The sequence below is a fragment of the Eptatretus burgeri genome, chromosome 16 (assembly GCF_056783735.1).
Source record: "Eptatretus burgeri isolate ZD-2024b chromosome 16, Ebu_testis_v1, whole genome shotgun sequence".
NCBI lineage: Eukaryota > Metazoa > Chordata > Myxini > Myxiniformes > Myxinidae > Eptatretus > Eptatretus burgeri.
In genome coordinates, this window is record NC_140976.1 from 10009621 (window position 1) to 10031420 (window position 21800).

Consider the following 21800-nt stretch of genomic DNA (forward strand, 5'->3'; position numbering starts at 1 on the left):
TCGGCTTGGATACGGACCATGCTGGATCAATGAAGGAAAAGACAAAAACGAGCTGGGAACATTTCGACAAGCATTTATTACAGGCAGGCGAGCAAAATACGCGGCACAATGAATGGATTTATTGTTGTGTGTAAGCAGAGATAGTAAGGAATTCATGAGGTGCGACAACAAGGCAAGCAACTTCCTAAAGCAGACTTATCCCGATATAATTCTTCTACGCTCTTAACTTAGAGGACAGGCGCCATGACATATACACACACACACACACACACACACACACACACACACACACACACACACACACACACACACACACACAACCCGATGAAGAGGAGGTAATCATGAGAAAGGAGAGGAGATGAGGGCTAACGGTCTCGCAATACCTTGCACGGTCGGCCAGACGTGCTACCAGGTACCCTTTGGGGTACGCTTCGCTGAGCGATCCCACCTTGAGGGTCGGGGCGTTGTCTCCTGCTTGGTTTCTGTGCCAAGCACAGCACGTGCACCAGTCCAGAGAATGGGCGGAGCTGACAGACAGGAGGAAGGTAGTAGGAGGCAGAGTCAACAGGCAAGAAAAGGTGGTAGGCGGAGCTAGCGGCAAGAATCAGCAGGCAGAGCCAGGTGGGTGGGTGGAGAAGGCGGGGCAACAAGCGAATGTAGAGATCCCAGCTTTTGACACAAGGTGAGCTCGAACGGCTTCGCGATCCGTCTTTTATAAGGTCCATGGTGTAGGGTGGGAGCGACGACCCGAAACGATGCGTCGTCACCCGAATCGAGCATTTCCATTGGACCCCGGCCCCACGCGGCCTGGCTCCCACAGCCGGAAGCGACCTCATTTTACATCCGGCGAGACATGGCTGAGCTGAGGAATTGTCTCGCTCCGAACCCCATGATATGAATCGCCTTGGGCCATGCTCCGGCGACTGGCCGAGTGTGGCGTCAGCTCCGCATGCCCGCTCGGGCACCCCTGGCGCTCTGCTGTTGGCACTGATCAATGCGCTTGTTCCGTCAGAATGCCATGCAGCCAAAGCGATCTTAGCCATACAGCATACGTCTGCTTGGTGGCAGCTGCATCGAGACAGTGGTGTGAGAAGATCTCTGCCGTCCGTGGGAGACACTGGTGGCCGCGGTGGCGAGCGAAGATCGATGGCAAGATGCCGTTGTAAACCAGCGCGCAGACACGAATAAAGATGTGCGCCATACGCGTCCCGAACAGTGCGATGGTAATTATCATGATGTGGCTATTATCACAGGGGTGATCCTCACAGGCGGCCGCCTGAGCGCGCTGCTGGCCCCGATCTGTGTCATGGATTGAAGGAGAGGAGGAGGAGATTGGGATCATACTCTGTGCAGAGCATTGGTGCTGCTTAAGCAGTCTCCTTGGCTATTGGGCACAATCCTGGATGGGTCGCCACTCCGACACAGGATACCAGCATGCTGGCACTCATTTTGCCGAACTCGGAAAGATGACAGGCCGAGTTAACCCCACCTGGTATTAATTCAACAGCTGAGCAGGATTTGAACTCAGGACCCTCAAATCCCAAGCCCACCACCCTTACCGTTAACAACATCAAGCCCACCCAAACGTCCTTGGCAGTGTCGTCTGGCTGCATCTGACCCGGTAAGGTGACCCGGTTCGGACAAGACATACCGAGGGCATGTTCCCCAGTAATTATGTCACATGATTAATTAGGTAACCAGTTAAACTCAACACCAGGCATGAAGGGAAGGATTGAATATAAATCAGGGTTGAAAAGGGCATGCTGCGCGCATCCTGTACAGGGTTGTGATTTAGCGTATGATTCTACTATCCCCTTCGACACCGTATTCTTGCAATAGAGAGTTTTTCATTGTGGTGTTGATGCTTTTCTTGGCCTCCGCGAGGACATTCATACGTACCTATGTGGCGACCTTGCTGATGGTGGAAAGGAAGAAAGAGATATAATTAGACCTAACTATGAGACCCACACAATGCACTTCGTCCCGTTGACCGATTAGACATGAGGGGTAGGTCTAACTGCACATGTACTCATGAAATAACTGTCGGGATCACTTTATGTTGGATGCCATTGCCTGGGAGGAATGCGGTTTCCAGAACCGCAACAGTATTGTCATCGTGTACTGTCCGTCCATCCATCCCACTCTTATTTCGACTTCTCTGGCCAAACTGCTGGGCCGATCCTGCTGAAATTTCGCAGCAACATTCCGCTGCTGACTGGTCACGGGGATTAAAAAGCTCGTTCCTGTCATGTGATTTTAAGTAGGTATGATGTATCAGCACTGTAATTTATGATAATGTATACATAAAAAAACAACTTTGTAAATTTCAAAAATCTTCTTTTCCAGACCCACCAGTCAGAATGTTACCAAATTTGTGTTAAAACATGAGGCCAGGTCCCTGCTGTTAAATTGCCGAGGTCATGCTGATCACGTGACTGGAAGTGTATCAAAATGGTGGACTTCGTAAATTTTGGGGAAAATTGTGCAAATTCCTTCAAAAATCTTCCTCTCCAGACCCACCATTCAGAATGCAACCAAATTTGGGTTTCAACATTATCCCAGGGCCCAGATACGCGAGCAAGGTCAGGTCAGGTCAGGTTTGGGAGCATGCGCCAGAGCAGTGCATCGCTGCGTCCACTTTCCACCAGAACTCCAAGGGCGTCCATCTGGCCATCCCCCAAGCAGATGCCTGACCCATCCCCATATCCTTGAGAAGCTGATCAATCTGCTGCAACCACGAGACACATGGTCGGCCCATTGGCCTCCTTCACTCACGAGGCTCCCTTGCTGAGAGAATCTGGTGAGCAGGATCAGCGTCAGGAAAACGAGCCACATGTCCATATCGCCGCAGCTGACACCCGCGGACTATGCAGGTCACAAATCTCATTTGAGTCTCTCTCAGCAACCGCTCGTTGGAAATAAAGTCCGACCAGCGATAGCCAAGGATTCTCTGAAGAGACCTGGTACCAAAGAAATTAAGTCTCCGTCTCAAATCCCTGGTCAGAGTCCAAGTCTCACTCACATCCATAGAGCAAGACTGGAAGCACCAAGGACCTGAAGACTCGGACTTTGTTATTCCTGCACAGGTACTGGTAGTGCCACACCCCATGATACAGTGAATCCATGAGTCCCCAGGCCTGACCCAGACGTCTGTTGACTTCTGGATCACAGTCAGCCGAGACATAATATTGTTACGAATCTGGAACCCATCCCACACAACAGCCAGGGTCCCTATTGAAGTTATATCGGTGTGTGTTTATAGTTAGGGCCCCCTACCTGTGTCTAACGGGAATTACGTGTGTGCGCTGCGGAGATTCGTTTACAACATGCCTTCACCTCGCTTCCTCACACCGACGCCATTGTCTACGTGCGTTCGACCACGTACGTGGGTGGAGTTTCCTCGGCCACCAGAGCTCCGACTCCGCCCCAGAGAGATGGAATGTTCCCCCGACCAACGAGAGGCAAGACGTCTCAGACATCGACTTTCTCACGAACCCCAGACCAATGGGAGGCGAGCCGTCTCAGACTGCGAACTTTCCCACGGCCTCTCAACCAATGGGAGGCGTGAGACGTCTCAGACACCGACTTTCTCATGAACCCCGGACCAATGGGAGGCGTGAGACGTCTCAGACGGTGATCCTTCCCACGACACCCTAGCCCGCAGGAGAAATGCAATATAAAGGCCCAGTCACACCTTGACGTATTAACCAGCCTATGCCGATTTTTGAAAAATTTGTCTAAAACGCTGGCACACGTCGAATACGTTATGGGTAAGTTTTGGTAACATTGAGAGCATGCTGAAAAACACTGCTATACGTCGTTGTACTTTGCGGTTGTCCTCAAATTTTAGCATGCTTGAAATTTTACGACTTATGCCAGCGTATGACTCACAAGTTCCGCTACGCTGGCCATAAGTTGTAGGCACGTTATGCGATCGTTGACACACGTTAATTGTAAGTTAATCATAAGTCGAAACACGTCGAGGTATTGTTTAGCATACCCGAAACTTATTTCTAACCTATGAGTAATGTGTTGTCGACACGTTACGCGATCGTTGACACACGTCGACACACGTTACTTGTAAGGTACTCATAAGTCGAAACACGTCAATGTAATGGTTAGCGTCAGTGTTCCAGACTCCCTGGTTTTATTTTTATTTTTTCTTCAGTATGACGGTCATGTTGACACGTCGATTTCTAGTGCGGTTATGATTTAAATCGTTGAGCGGAAGCCTATTAATTATATTATATAATAATATAATAATTATATTATATAATTACCAAACTTACCCATACCGTATTCGAAGTGCGCCAGCGTTTTAGACGCATTTTTCAGAGGTCGGCATACGCTGGCAAGATCGCCAAGGTGTGACTGCGATGTTGACACTTCCATTTCTCCAGCGGTTATGATTTGAATCATTGTGCGGCAGCCTTTTAATAGGCTACGCCACGTGATTGTCGGCGATACATGCAGCGCGCTATGCATACGTTAGACTATCGTTGGGCATAGGTTGTGAACGCCGACAACAGGCTAAGCATTCGTTTGTGTAAGTTATCTATAAGACAACGAAACGTTCTGTGTCCGTTACAAATATGTTATGCATACGACCAACTCGTTATGAATACGTCCGAATATTTTAAAAAAACATCAAAAGTTCAGCGTAAGCCAGCGTTTTACATACATTTTTGATACATTGCCATTGATGGCTAAAACGTCAAGGTGTGACTGGGCCTTAAGGAACGCCAGGGCCTTGGAAAGAGCGTCAGGGTTGGGCGATCGGGTTTGAGGTGCCGGAGATCGACTCGTCTGGTCTGGTCGGCTTGGCAGGGATCGGGTTCGAGGTGCCGGAGATCGACTCGTCTGGTCTGGTCGGCTTGGCAGGGATCGGGTTCGAGGTGCCGGAGATCGACTCGTCTGGTCTGGTCGGCTTGGCAGTGCTCAGTCGTCTCTCGTCTCGTCCACCTGGCGTCCGACGTTTTTCCTCCGTCCCTGGTGCTTGGAGTGGCATCGTGTTGCGGGTTCGATTCCCGTCGAGCCGGATCGTCGAAGACCACACGAGGTGGACAGGTCCAAGCGCAGGCTCTGGTCTCCAGCTCCCTTTGCTCGAGCTGGAAGACTTCAACAAAGACCATTGGGGTCCATTTCTGTGTGTGTGTCTGTGTGTGGGCCTGTCTTTAAGTAGCAACTGTTAAGTGCCTTTTACATTATTTGCATTTCATTTCTATTCGTCGTGATAACTCTGCCCTTACGTGCTCCCCTGATTTCCCTATTGTTTAATAAATATCCCCATTTGTGAAATGTATCAGCTTGTTCGTGTCCTTTCCTCCATTGGCTTAGCGTGCTGCGTGTTTGGAGAATTAGCCAGGCTGTTGCCGCTGTAAAGGGACATTTGGACCGACGGAAGCTCGGTGGTCATCCGCTCGGGCCGCACATGGTTCGAGTAGGCTAGCGTCTCGTTCCGTACGGGTGCCGTCGAGGGTGTAAAGACTCGGTAAATCGCCACGTGGATCTTTAGGTATTTTGAAAATTGGCAAATAACCCTGTACCACGTGGTAGAAATAGTGACGCTTCACGGTCCGATAAGGGACCCGTACTCTTCGGAGTTTTCCGAAGAAGTACGATCTAAATTCCGGGTGATCAGCGGAGTCAACTCTACGCTCCATCTAGCGGTTGCGCTTGTAGCTGATACCCGGCCCTGCAACAATATCACTGCCAAGGCAAGTGAATCACTCCGTAACCTCAACATCTTCACCACAAACAGGTACAGACAAGATGGCAGCATCGAAGACGTCATTGAAAGCCTGGATCTTAGTTTTGACCCAGGAAACCCATAATCCCAGCGGCTCCGACTCCTCATTCAGCACCTCAAGGGCTCCCAAAAGGAAATCCAGAGTCCTTGCAAAGATGACTGCATCATCTGTGAAATAAAGGTCAGGGATCTTGGCATTCCCAAACGATGCACCGCAGCTTGATCTCTCAGACATCCTCCCCAGAATCCAGTCCATATAAGTGCTGAAAAGTGTGGGTCCAGGACACACCCCTTACGAACTCCAGTAACAACTGGAAATAAGTCAGAGATGGTATCACCACATCTCACAGCACTCTCAGTACCAGAGTAGAGTTCAGATATCAGATTGATCAGTTTTGGTGGCACCCCACAAAGACCACGAATCCTCCAGAGGGCATCCCCATTTACTGAATCGAACGCTTTACAGAGATCAATATAGGCTGCAAGCAGCCCCTGCCGAAACTCTCATCTGTGTTCAGTGAGGACCCGAAGAGCAAGAATACGGTCAATCGTTGACCTCTTTGGTGTAAAGCCTGACTGCTCTGGACTCTGGTGCTCAAGTAGATGGTGGCGACCCCTATCAAGAATTATCCGAGCAAAGACCTTGCCTGGCACTGAGAGCAGTGTCACCCCTCGGTCGTTGTTGCAGTCTTAGCAATCGCCCTTCCCTTTCCAGAGAAGGTTAACAAGGCCCCTCCTTAACTTTCACATGGACCATTGCACCACTTCCTTGGGCACCCTCTCGAACGCCTTCTCCAAATCCACAAATATAAAGTACAGTTGTTTCTTCTTCCCCATATATTTTTTCCTGTAATTGCCAAACTATAAAAATTGCCTCTATCGTGTCCCTTCCTGGTATAAAACCAAATTGCATTTCATATATATATATATATATATATATATATATATATATATATATATATATATATATATATATATATATATATATATATATATATATATATATATATATATATATATTAACACTATGTCTTATAAATTTATCCATGACTCTCTACCACTTGCATTCCATGGTCAAGCAACTTCAGACAACTATAGTTGCTCTGAACTAAGGCATCACCCTTCCCTTTATAATCACCATTACACTCTTCAACCAGTCATCTGGGACAGATGTCTCTCTTATCATTGCATTTATCAATGTAGTGATCAAATTCACTCCAATATCACCAGATGCCTTTAGAATCTCTGCGTCAATACCAGAGCTGCTTACCGCCTTATCATTCTTCATTTCATCGATGGCTTTCTTCATCCATTCATTCTTTGTCTCAGGTGGTGGGACCTGCACCGGCTCCACTGCCTCTAGAATATCCCTGTTCCAAGGGAACTCCTCATTTAACAGGCGCTCATAGTAACTCCTCCAAGCATTTCTAATCTTCCCATGGTCAACCAGTACATTTCTCATATCATCCTTCACTCATTGTTCTTTTACGAGATCCTTATTTTGAATGATCATTTGCTTTGCTCTCCTAAATATCTCCCATCTAATATCTGCATTATTTATCACATCTGAAAGTGAATCCTGCACTCATTTTTTAGCCTTGTAAACTTCCCTTCTTGCCCTATGCTTAGCCACTAAGTATTCCTCCTTATCCCCTCCCTTTTTTCAAATCCGAAACAGTTTTCTTTTTTCGTGAATCACCATATCCACCTCATTATTCCACCACCATGTAGCCTCATGTCTCGCTGGGCCCTTTGACCAGCCACATGTCTTTTCAGTAGCATGCTGCAGCCCATCTTTTAAAGAGTTCCAACAACTCTCTACATCCTCTCCTACCATAGGGTATCCAAGGTTCATTTCCAGAAATTCCCGATAGAAATGTTCCTTTAAATTCTGATCTCTTAGTTTCCATACTCTTCTCCTTGGGACATAAGGTTTCCTCTTTTCCTTGCTCCATCTTAACTTTACATCACACACTAGCAGCCGATGTTGAAAGGCACATTCTTCTCCACCTATTGTTTTCACATCCTGAACCAACTTCCTATCTAATCTCATAACTTCAAAGTAGTCTATCTGGCTCTTTATACCTCCTGACTCACAAGTGATCAGTCTGCTCGGTCTCTTCTTAAACGGTGTTGCGGACGACCATATCTAAAGCGTCTCCAAACTTAAGTATTCTTACACCTTCAGTGTTTCTAACTCTGAAACCTGACCCACCATGGCACACCCTCATATCCTTGTGCCAGCTCTCCAACATGTCCATTCAAATCCCCTCCCATCACACCAACTTCTCTCTCGCTAATCCCTGAAACAACATGCACAAGTGTGTCCCAAAACTCATCCTTCTCCTCCTCATTTAATCCTGTCTGTGGGGTGTATGTTGATACTATTGTTAATATACGCTTATCAAGCAACAGCTTTAGGACTATAATTCTTGCATTTACCCTCCTAACCTCGAACACCCTCTCCACCCACTTCTCAGTCACCATAATTCCAACACCACCAGTTCCAGAGTCACAACCTATTCAAAATAATTTGTACCTATCATTTCTACCTGTGACCATTATCGCAGCACCTCCCCTCCACCTTGTTTCTTGAACACAGTATACATCCACTCTTCTGCGGCTCAAAGTTTCCGCTACCTCACCAGCTCTACCACGCATAGTATCAACATTCAGACTAGCAACTCTAATACATATCTTGTCATGCTGAGTGGGTGCTTTATACATGACAGGTTTGCTCTCATTTGTAATTTGTACAGCCATAGATTTCAAAGAAGCGGAAGTGAAGGAACCTGAGTATGAAAGCTACCCCCTATAGTAGATGCCACAGCAATCCCAGACATCAACGCACTTCCATGACCTGATGCCGTAACACCAGCAGTCCAATGGCTTCGTGGGTGACCCATCACAATCCACTTCAGGGACACCCATCCATGCGTCACATGGCACTAAAGCAGATGGGGTATTATTCACCTACTTATAGGGCAGCCTCCCAGCATGATACGACTGGGTTCAGGCTCCTGTACTATCAGGCGGTAAGTGCCAACCTGTTAAGACACACAACCTGTACCCTCTGGACAATTCAGCAACACTGCCCAGTGTCACCACAGCAACTAACTCAAATGGGAAAGCACAAACTCAGGTCCCCATTTCACCAAAAGGCATGTTTGAGGCATGTTTTTGTGGCCAGATGCCCTTCCTGACGCCACCACAGTATCAGCTGTGGGCCGAGCCTTTGTCTAAAGAGACATTGCAGGGCAGCAGGAGGATTTGCAATCCGAGTTTCCTTCTCTTCGGTGGACTGCCTACCAAGGCTAAAGAGCTCCACCTGCCATAGTTGAGTTGGTGAGTGCAAAAGCATGTCCTCACTCTGGAGGACCATGCACACTACACCTCTAGGGTACCAACATACTCTGAGATCCTCCAGACATTTAGCCAGTGCTCTCAAGAGCAATGATACCACGGTGTACCACGAGGAGGTAGTCTGGAAGTTTTGGCGAGGGTAGAAGCTATGTACCAGAAGGAAGGACTTACACACTTGGCCTTCTTTTTGCTCACAGAGCTATCCAGTGGCCGTAGCTAAAAGCAAGGAATGGTAAACCACAACTCACCTTACTACAGCACGAGACACATACGCATACACCTGCCCTGTGAGAAACCACCACACCACAATGAATGTAATAGCGTTAGCATGATGTACAGTAAGTCCTCACTTAACATTGTCCCCATTAACATTGTTTCGTTATCAAATCGCTGATCTATTAAAGAACATACTCGTTTAAAGTCGTTCACCTTTCCATTACAAAGTTGTTTTAAATCGAATTTAGTACCAAACTAATGGTTTTCCTCATTTAAATAAAGTTGCAATATAAACCTGTATTACCAGTATACAAGTCATAACATTAATATTGGTGTATAAGCCCACCCAGAGTACATACAGTGTTGGCCTTATATACACTGAGTTGTGTATCAATAACATCGGTGGGTCTTGGGTTGAAGTTACTTATATGTGCATGAATGGTGTGGGAAGTTGTGGCCTGAAAGTGTCAACGACTTGAAAGGATTTAAAGATGTCCATGCTATGAAGAAAGTTATCCTCGGTTTGGCCAATAAAGCAGGTTTTGATGAAGTGAAAGAGGCTGACATTGTACAACTTCTGCAATCACACGGAGAAGAGCTAACTAATGAAGATCTGAAGTAACTAGAGATGATAATATTCAATTGTTTGTTGAAAATTATTTACAACTTGTACTCTATGTAAATGACCGGGCGTAGTGGCGTGCGCCTGTAATCCGGCTACACGGAGGCTTGGGTTTGGGGATTGCTTGAGGACGGGAGCTCTATGCTGGGCCGTGCTATGTGAGGGTGTAGGGCAGCCCGGAATCATGGCGAAACCCAATCCTTGTCCCTGTGTCGTAAGAGGTGACCAGGGTTGCGTCAGGAAGGGCATCCGGCGTAAAACCTGTGCCAAATCAGTATGCGGATCATAACGGATGATCCGCTGTGGCGACCCCTAACGGGAAGAAGAAGAAGAAGAAGAAGAAGAAGAAGAAGAAGAAGAAGAAGAAGAAGAAGAAGAAGAAGAAGAAGAAGAAGAAGACAACAACTATGTAAATGCAGTCATGTTGGATGATAAAAAAATTTTCCTTGGAACCTTGCCCCCCCCCCCCCATCCTCTTTACATGAATTCATATGAGGAAATTGGATTTGCTTAAAGTCATTTCAGTTAAAGTTGCACTTTTCAAGAATGTAACTACAACATTAAGCAAGGAGTGACTAATTAATGGTGATATTAGATGTAATATATGCTGTCTCCCCTCCCAATGTTTATCTGAAAAATGTCATCCCATTTTACCCCATTTTAATGTCCTCATCTCTGTAATCTGTCTTAAATGTTATTAATAAGCATTTCGCTAGGCCAAAGGCGATATCTGGGCTGGGAAAACCACCATGTCCCAGAGTGCCTCCAAGGGATCCTGCAAACAAGCAGCAAAGGGCAGGCCTCCCTCCGGTCACTGTCTGTCACTGTCTGTCTCTCTGTCTCTCTCTCTCTCTCAGATTTATCCCATCTCATCTTCAGTTGTCCTACCCTTCCTCCCACCCGTAGTACACTGAAGCTTGTGGCGAGGCAGTTATCCTGAAACAACTTACTTTAGTCTCATGGAAAGATAATTCAACTGAAGGTAATCTCAGTTCCTTCTACAAAGCTCGGAACAAGTGTGTGTCTACCCTCAGGAGAGCCAGAAAACAACATCTTTCTAATCTCAAGTCTGAACTCTCAAACCTGCCTCCCTCCTCCAAATCCTGGTGGCATCCAGTTAAGTCTGTTTCTGGTGTATGTTCCCCCTCCATCCCCTCCCTTCGCTCAAATGGCCACACAGCTGACACTGCACGCGAAAAGGCTGAATGCCTAAACTCCATGTTTGCATCTAAATCTCGTGTCCAAAACCCAATGCTTTCTGCACCCACCTTACCCAGTCACACCCAGCTGTTCCTGGACTCAGACCTTGATGCAGATTCTGCAACTGGTTCAGACAGCATCAGGTGACTTGTCCTAAAAACCTACTCTACTGCTTTTGTTCACCCTCACTATGTTATATTCACCCTCTCATTTGCTCAAGGTCATCTGCCATCTGCTTGGAAATCAGCAAACATGACTGCTCTGCATAAAGAAGGTGCAAAAACAGATCCCTGTAACTACAAAACAATTAGCCTTCTCCCAATCATTAGCAAGATTATGGAATGCATCATCACTTCAGACATCAAATCCTCCCTTTTCTCCAATGGCATGATTTCTGATCATCAATTTGAATTCAGACCAAGGAACTCTCCCCTGGATATGCTGCTGCTTCTGCTATCGCAACAATGGATGGGGATCCTAAAATGCCAGATGTGAAATCAGAGCAATCTCCTTAGACATATCACGTGGTTTCGATATGGTCCAGCACCCTGCCCTGCTCACCAAACTCTCTTCCCATGGTATCCAAGGCCATCTCCACTCACGGCTTGCAGACTTACTCTCCTGTCACAGCCAACATTTGGCCCTTAATGGAGTTCTGTCATCCCCTCTTGCCGTCCAAGCTGGCCTCCAAAGCCAGTCGTCGACTGGGCATCCTGCAAAGTCCTTCTTTGGCACTCCTGAGCTCCTGACAACATACAAAGCTTTCGTCAGCAGCCTGATGGAGTACTGCTCTCCCCTCTGGGCTGGTGCTCTTGCCTCTCACCTCTTCGGCTTCATGCTGTAGAAACCAAGGAATTTAGGATCATTGGCATCTCCTGCGATGAAGCTGAGTCTTTAGGTAGCTCACCTCAGACAGGTCGGCGGTCTATCTGTCTTCCACTGTCTCTCCACCCTCGCCCCCCTCCACCCTCCCGTCTGCGATATGTCCCGCCCAAATTTCCACGGGGCGCTCAAGGTCCACCAGCAACTGCCTTCTGGAAAAACTACCAAAATCAAGTCACTGCTCACCTTCCCTCTTTCATTCCTCTTTTTTTCCCTCCTTCGGAACAAACTCTCACACTTTCTTCAATCCCACTCTTCCCTCCAGGTCTTCAAAACAGCTTCACCACCATCTCTTATCTTCCCCCATCCAAAACCATGATCTTTTATACCCCCCCCCCCTTAATACACCTCAAACCCACCTTCTTCAAAAATTCCCTGCTTTCCTTCCTGAAAGTCCCTGCCATGTCCACCTTGTTTCCCCTGTGTACCCTGCCCCACCTCTCTCCCCTCCATACATCTCCTAATGTCTCTGTTCCTCACTGTTTTGTCCTTCCCTCTCCGGCCCCTCTTGTTGTATGTTCTGTGTGTGAGCTCTCATACGAGCCTTGACATTGTATTAAAATACTGTAATATATATATATATATATATATATATATATATATATATATATATATATATATATATATATATATATATATATATATATGCTAGTACGTGCCTGTATGTACGTGCCCGTACATGCGTGGCCGTACGTGCAAAAAAAAAAATCTTGCCAAAAGGTGACCATGTGTGCTTTCTTTAAGGTCACACTGAGGTGAACAGAGCTGCTATCCACCAGGAGCGACTCCTTGAGGAATATCTGCCTATGAGAGATTCCGATGAGAATCGTTCTCGAGAGTAACCATGAAAAATATGCTTTTGCCTCATAACGTCACCAAATGACGTCATAATGTCTCAAGCTTGACATACCTAGAAAGCACTCATCGAGGTGTTCAATTTGAGGTGCTACACGATATGATTCCTAAAACTTGAAAATTTGACCTAGGGGTCAAATATGTTTGACCTCAGGTGCTAACCATGAAGGTCAAGGCCAATCGCCACCAAAAATTAATCAGCTGAGCGCCAGACCATGAACTATATTCCCATGAAGTTTGAAGATGATCCGATCAAAATTACTCAAAAAATAAGGGTTTCGTCGACTCCCCTGATTTGCGACAAAGTGACCTTGACCTTTGACCTTGACCTTCAAAATTTTGTGCACTGAAAGGGACCTCTATAGGCCTCTGATATGCGAAGTTACAAAAATTTCCAATGATAACTGTGCTCTGCAGAGTGATTTATATGTGATTACAGGCCAAAAAAAAACAAAACAAAAAAAACATATGAAGGTCAAGGCCAATCGCCACCAAAAATTAATCAGCTGAGCGCCAGACCATGAACTATATTCCCATGAAGTTTGAAGACGATCCGATCAAAATTACTCAAAAAATAAGGGTTTCGTCGACTCCCCTGATTTGCGCCAAAGTGACCTTGACCTTTGACCTTGACCTTCAAAATTTTGTGCACTGAAAGGGACCTCTATAGGCCTCTGATATGCGAAGTTACAAAAATTTCCGATGATAACTGTGCTCTGCAGAATTTTTTATACGTGATTACAGACAAACAAACAAACAAACAAAAAAAAAAACATACAAGCTGACTAACATATCTTGCAAAAACTTCGTTTTGGCAAGATAAATAAAACTTTCAAATCACGAGCCACAAACAACAACTGCACAGGCCGTTCCTTCGCTCTCGCGTGCCCGTACGTGCAAACCAAAAAAAAAAAAAAAACTTTCAAACAACCACACAGGCCGTTCCTTCGCTCTCGTAAACGACGATTGGATTGGGGCATTGTGTTCATCTATAAATGCGCATAAGAAATCGAGAATTTATTAGAATACAGTGTCATCACTATCCGGAAGTGGTGTGCACCCGTACGGAATGTTCACATGCATTCCACGAATTATCGCTTGCATTGAAGTAACAACTGCTGTGATACTTCCACACACAGAGTTAATTAAAATCAAAATTAAAATCAAGTTTACCTCCCTGTCTTTGCTTGCGATGACATTCGCTGCCATTGACCATTGCCATTCCTACGCCATGGTAACTAAGGCACCGATCCCCATCAAAACCGGCACGGTACGTGATGTCATCGTCGGCCGGCCATTCACCGGCCTACGCAGCCACGCCTTCGCAGCAACGTGTCCTTTCATTGGTTGGCAAATAAATGGCCATAACTTGGGAAGCACTTGTCCGATTAATATCAAACCTTGAAAAGGCACATCCTCAGGGCCCCAGCAATATCCATGGCAAGTTTCAATTAGATCGGACCAGTGGTTGTCGAGAAACAGCGGTCTCACACACACACACACACACACACACACACACACACACACACACACACACACACACACACACACACACACACACACACACACACACACACACACACACACTGCTTGAATTATAGATAGATTAAAATCAAGTTTACCTCCCTGTCTTTGCTTGCCATGACATTCGCTGCCATTGACCATTGTCACTCCTACGCCAAGGTAACTAAGGCACCGATCCCCATCGTCACGGCACGTGACGTCATCGTCAGCCGGTCGCGGACCGGCCTACGCAGCCACGCCAAAGCAACGTGTCCTGTGATTGGTAACTAAATGGCACATCGGCCACGCCTACGCAGAAACGTGTCCTGTCATTGGTTGTTAAATAAATGGCCATAACTTGGGAAGCACTTGTCCGATTAATATCAAACTTTAAAAAGGCACATACTCAGGTCCCCAGCAATATAGCTGGCAAGTTTCAATTAGATCGGACTAGTGGTTGTCGAGAAACAGCGGTCACAGACACACACACATTGCTGGAATTATAGATACTAGTACGTGCCCGTAAAAAAAAATAAATAATAATAAATAAATAAACCACACAGGCCGTTTCTTCGCTCTCGCGTGCCCGTACGTGCGTGACCCGGAAGTTCGATATTATTCGCAGTTACCATTATTCGCAATTTAGTTTTAATACCCAATTATTCAATTAGCACCAACGTATTTTACCTTTTCGCAATGTCGTGGCAAAGAAAAACAAAAAGAGAAGAGAAGAGAGAAAAAAAAATTTACTGCCTGGTTCGGAGCATACCAGCACTCTGATGTTCCCGAAATTTATACACCGTTTTTTTTTTTTTTTTTTTTTTTTTTTTTTTTTTTTGTATACCTTGGTCGAGGCTCGTATGAGAGCTAACACACAACTCACAGCAAGGAGGCATGAGACAAGAGGGGCGGGAGTGGAAGGGACAAAACATTGGGGAACAGACACAGGTGAACTGTGGAAGGGAGAGGGATGGGGATGGGACGGGGAACATGGCGAGGGGAAGATGGACATTAAAGGGACTTTCAGGAAGGAAAGCAGGAGAATTGAAGGAAGTGGGCTTGGGTGGATTATCGGGGGTAGAAAAGATCGAGGATTTGGATGGGGGAAGATAAGAGGTGGTGGTGAACAGCTGTTTTGAAAGCCTGGAGGGAAGAATGGGAAAGAATAGAGTGAGGAAGTTTATTCCAAAGGCGGGAAAAAAGAGGAATGAAAGAGTGAAGATGAGCAGTGATTCGTGATTTTGGTAGTTTTACCAGAAGGGGGTTGTTGGCGGACCTTGAGCGCCCTGTGGAAATGTGGTGGGGACAAATCACAGAGAGAGCAGGGGGGGCAAGGCTGGAGAGGAGTCGGTAGAAGACAGAAAGACCACCGACCAACCTGCGGTGATTGAGTGAGAGGCCCAAAGACTCAGCTTTGGGCCTCTTTGGGCCTGAGGTTTAATATGAAAACCATTGTGTTTATCTATAAATGCGCATAAGAAATCGAGAAATTGTTAGAATACACGAAGTCATCACTCTCCGGAAGCCCGTACGTTGTAACCCGTAATGGGGAACGTGGCTGTGCTTCCCTTCCCCATCGGCCACGCCCACGCAACAACGTGTCTTCCCATTGGTTTGGTAAATAAATGGCCATAACTTGGAAGCACTTGTCCGATTAATATCAAACCTTGAAAAGGCACATCCTCAGGTCCCCAGCAATTTACCTGGCAAGTTTCAATTAGATCGGACCAGAGGTTGTCGAGAAACAGCGGTCACACACACACACACACACACACACACACACACACACACACACACACACACACACATTGCTGGAATTATATATATATATATATATATATATATATATATATATATATATTTTTTTTTTTTTTTAATAGTATATATACAGCTCTGGAAAAAAATAAGAGACCACTCCAAAAAATATTTAAATCAGCATCTCTACATGTATGGCAGCCATTCCATTCCAGTGTCTGTTGAATTCCAACACAGGCACACCTCATTCTACTTCGTGAGGTACTGATTAGGTGATCACCTGAACCGAATCTTATTTAACAAGGAAAAGTATAAAAACCACTGCTGTGGTCATCACTATCCTCTTGCAATAGGACCAGCTGGATGGCAAAAACAGTGCTAGTAGTACCTCAAAAGTAATTGGAATCAAAAAAATAAACTATTGACCATGCCAAAAGCATTGAAAAGAAAAGTTTTGAGTGAGGAAAAGAAGGGTTAAATTCTGGCTTTACTGACAGAGGGATACAGTGAGCGTCACGTTGCTTCCATCCTTAAAATTTCAAAGGCGGCGGTTCATAAGAACAAGGTCATGCAGCAGACATTGGGGACAACAAAGCTACAGACTGGCAGAGGACGAAAAGGACTTTCCACTGACCGGGATGACCGCCAACTCATTCGAATGTCACTCAACAACTGTAGGATGACATCAAGTGACCTACAAAAATAATGGCAAACAGCAGTTGGGGTGAAGTGCACGGCGAGGACGGCTCGAAACAGGCTCCTAGGGGCAGGGCTGAAGTCGTGCAAAGCTAGAAAAAAGCCCTTCATCAATGAGAAGCAAAGAAGAGCCAGGCTGAGGTTTACAAAAGACCATGTAAGGATTGGACCGTAGAGGACTGGAGTAAGGTCATCTTCTCTGATGAGTCCAATTTTCAGCTTTGCCCAACACCTGGTCATCTAATGGTTAGACGGAGACCTGGAGAGGTCTACAAGCCACAGTGTCTCGCACCCACTGTGAAATTTGGTGGAGGATCGGTGATGATCTGGGGGTAATTCAGCACAGCTGGAATCGGGCAGATTTGTCTTCGTGAAGGACTCATGAATCAAGCCACGTACAAGGTTATCCTGGAAGAACACTTGCTTCCTTCTGCTCTGACAATGTTCCCCAACTCTGAGGATTGGTTTTTCCAGCAGGACAATGCTCCATTACACACAACCAGGTAAATCAAGGTGTGGATGGAGGACCATCAGATCAAGACCCTGTCATGGCCAGCCCAATCTCCAGACCTGAACCCCATTGAAAACCTCTGGAATGTGATCAAGAGGAAGATGGATGGTCACAAGCCATCAAACAAAGCTGAGCTGCTTGAATTTTTGTGCCAGTAGTGGCATAATGTCACCCAACAGCAATGTGAAAGACTGGTGGAGAGCATGCCAAGATGCATAAAAGCTGTGATTGAAAATCAGGGTTATTCCACAAAATATTGATTTCTGAACTCTTCCTAAGTTGAAACATTAGTATTGTGTTGTTTAAAAATGAATATGAACTTGTTTTGTTTGTATTATTTGAGGTCTGAAAACACTGAATCTTTGTTGTTATTTTGACCAGTTGTCATTTTCTGCAAATAAATGCTCGAAATGACAATATTTTTATTTGGAATTTGGGAGAAATGTTGTCAGTTGTTTATAGCGAACGCAGTGAGCTTCATACCTAACGCGTGCACATGAGAGAATAGGAAACAACAACAACAACAACAACAACACAATACCCCTGGTTATTTGGAATCTGTGTCGTTAGCTATGACCTTTTGCTTACAGTTGTTGTTAAACGCTGTGCGGTGTATAAACATGATTGGGTTTTATTTCTATCTTGTGAATATTACTTAACGCGTGCACATGAGAGAATAGGAAACAACAAAAACAACACAATACCCTGGCAATTGTGAATCCGTGTTGTTGGCTATGACCATTTTGCTTCCGTTTTTTTTTTGTTTCTGTTTTTTTTTTGTTTCCAGTTTTTGTCATGGGGAATGATGCATGCCGGCAGATCATGACCGGAAGTGTTTATTTATTTATTCAATTATCTTTCTCCCAAAGTTAATTTTATACTTTTGAAAGTGATTTTTTTCATGACAGGAAGTGTTTATTTTGTATTTCACATTACCGGGAGCGATTTTGAAATTCTTTCCGGAACTTTTAATTTCTTTTATTCTTGACCAGAAGTGATCGTTTATTTATTTATTTATTCAATTATTTTTTTCCCAAAGTTACTTTTAATAAAGATATCTCCCGCATCATCCAAAAATATTTTTTAATCGTGATTTACATTATTTGATCGCTGATCCCGAATCCAGGCCGAAGTAACTGGAAATTGCGTCAAAATAATCAGCTGTGCGGCGCTTACATGTACCACGGCATAGTTGGCAAGTATTATATACAGTTGTGAGCAAGTTTTATGTAAAGTCAGAAGCGAATGTAAGAAGAATTCTACGTTCGCTTCTAGGCTTTGCCTATTCCATATTAGAATAAAACAAAAATGTTCATTTTACTCAAACACGTACCTATAAATAGTAAAACCAGAAAAACTGATAATTTTGCAATGGTCTCTTAATTTTTTTTTCTCGATATATATATATATATATATATATATATATATATATATATATATATATATATATATATATATATATATATATATACATACATACATACATATACATATATATATATACATACATACATATACATATACATATAGTGTTCCTCCATGACTCCAAAACCAGAAAAACCTCGCATACATACGAAGAAAACTCCAAGGAAGTGCATGACTGAAAATTAGGTGGTTAGGTTCATTAAAACATCCCTATTAAAGATAATTAATGGCCTTATTTAATTATGTCCTTCATCAGGCAATCCATGGCCACCTCGCTCTCCTGGGTCTTAAGTCGTTTCCTGGGTAACCTTGCTGGGGTCTGAAACTGCCATGCGTTTTTGGCCTGCTCAACCATGCCTTGACTTGGAACAGGCCGCAACGATCTCGGAATGAATTTTTTTTTTCACTTTCCTTGCTCATATAGAATGCCTGTTCATCATTGCCACAAATCACTGTAAACATTGCTTTTGTAAGTACTATAGTTTTCAAATTAGGAGCTTGGAGCGATTTCATGCATTATACGACACGATTTTCCACGATCTACTCTCACGGACTAATTAAAGAATATCATCGAAATATTATTTCGGTTTTGAGGATCGGATATCGTCCGGCCTAAATCAGTGTCAAAATCTGTTGTGAAATAAGATAATTTAAAGAAAGAACTAAGCCAATATACCTATTTACTTTAAGCAAGCAAGGCTATGTTCCCTCCTTCTCCATAGATATGCAAGAAAATGTGAAATTTCCAAAGCATTAAACTTGCCTTTTTTCACTGTTTGAATAATTATATTGAGTGAACAAAAAATTTAGGAATGTGCCAAAATTAACCAGCTTCTGCCATATCTGTGTCTATATTTTTGGCGGTTTCAAGAGGTGCTCCACAGGGAATCAAAGCAAATCTGGTAACGTTTACATGGACCCCAACCGATGTAACATGTGGCGCGTGCACAGACAAGCAGGCAAGATGGCAGATTATCTGCAATGTTTATTTCATGGGTGACTGAACTTTGCGATGTCTCCAGGGTTGTTCTGCATCAAGCTGAACTCTTTTGTGGATGAAGTCATTCTTTGAACAAATTCATTTTATTTCATTAAGTGCTGCGTGCACAGTGAAGGCCAGGTTTAAAGTTAAAGGGATCCCTATATGACATGCAGCGACAGCCTGGCCAACCGTTCCTTTTCACCAACTTAATTGGAGAGCTTGCAGAGTGCTTAAGCCACTTGCCGAACGCTTTCAGTCGATAATGGGACCGCGCTCCGTCCTTCTGGGTGAATCATTCACTCACTGTGGACGCTTTTGCCCACCATGTCGCCCAGATCGAGTGCTTCGCACTCCGCCGCCCAGGGCGAGCCCTTTGCCGCCTCGGGCAAGCGGTTCGCACTCTGCCCAGAGCGAGTGCTTCGTCACCCTGAGCGAGTGGTTGTGAAATAACGTGTTTTCTAAATTACTGAGCCAAATTTTTTTCCACCGGTCACACGCAACTGTTTATAAAGATTAATGTTTGTGAACATATTCCTGAAACATCTCTGTAAATGTGTTGTTTTTTGGTGAAAACTAATCGGTTGGGTTGTTGCCGATATTATCCAAGCGTGTGTGTGTGTGCGTGTGTGCGTGTTGTTCATAAAGTATATATATATATAGATATATATATATATATATATATATATATATATATATATACATATATATATATATATGCAGTAGACTAGGTGTAAGTCGGCAGCGTGTAACTCGTCACTTCGCCTAAGTCGGCAGCGTCAAAAAGTCCCGAATTTATCTCATGTTAAATCCCTTTGAATAAAGGGTCATCTCTCTGTAAGTCGTCATCTCTAAGTCGTCACTTCGTCTAAGTCGTCAGATGTTGTCCATTCCCACGTAATGGAAACTCAAGTAAATTACCACTCCTAACTCGTCACACGGAACTGCTGCCTCATGAGAAGCCCGATTTCATGGAATCGTGATGCTCGCTCATTGGTGTACACCGCCAGTGATAGGCTATTTATAACTGCGTACACACATTGATCGCACTGCAGGCAGGACAATGGCGACTAAGCGTAAGCTTACAACTAAAACCTACCAAGAAAAATAAGATATTATCGTTTTGCGAGGCAAATCCACTGATAAAGAAAACAGACATAGCTGAGAAGTTGGACATCAAACGGCAGACATTGAACGATATCTTGAAGAATAAGGGCAAGATATTTGGACAAGTGGAGAAGATCGTGAGGCCGGTGGGAAATGTGAAATGCGTGAAATGTGTGTCCTTTGAAGATGTCGATGACGTGCTCGTCATCTGGTTTCGGCAAATGTCGGCTCAGCCAAATATTCGGTTTCGGCCGATTCGGCCAAATATTCGGCCGATACTGTCTTTTGGTGGAGGATTGCCCAGCCAACATCATGGAATACAATGACCGGTTTGAATCCTTTCTCATGCACCAGATGCCCAAGAGTTTGAGGCAGTCAAACATAGCGGATTACTTCGCGAAGAAGTAAAGGATCAATCGAGCTTAGTATTGAAGTCCGATCATGGTTTTATATTGGCTTGTTTTGTACATTACCGCGCTCACTTATACATAGGCATTGAGTGGTAATCATCACCACGATGACTGTGTGTCATGTAATTTGTCACCATACCATCACCGATGGTATACGAGTTGTCTTACAGAGTTGTTCATTATCTTTACTTTTGATAAACTGATTCATGAATTCCATCTTTGCTTGATCACTTTCCAACTCACCAACTCACCCCCACCTATGCCCCGAGGATTGTGTTTTCCTTTTGGTACAATAGCCGGCTCTCACACATATGTGTCCAGGCCACACGCGACTTCATCCTTCACCCCACAGTCATCATGAATGTTCGCATACGCGCAAGTCGTCACATTTCTAAGTAGTCACTTTTTTCTCGGTCCCGATGATGGTGACGACTTACGCCTAGTCTACTGTATATATATATACATATATATATATATATATATACATATATATATACATATATATATATATATACATATATATATAT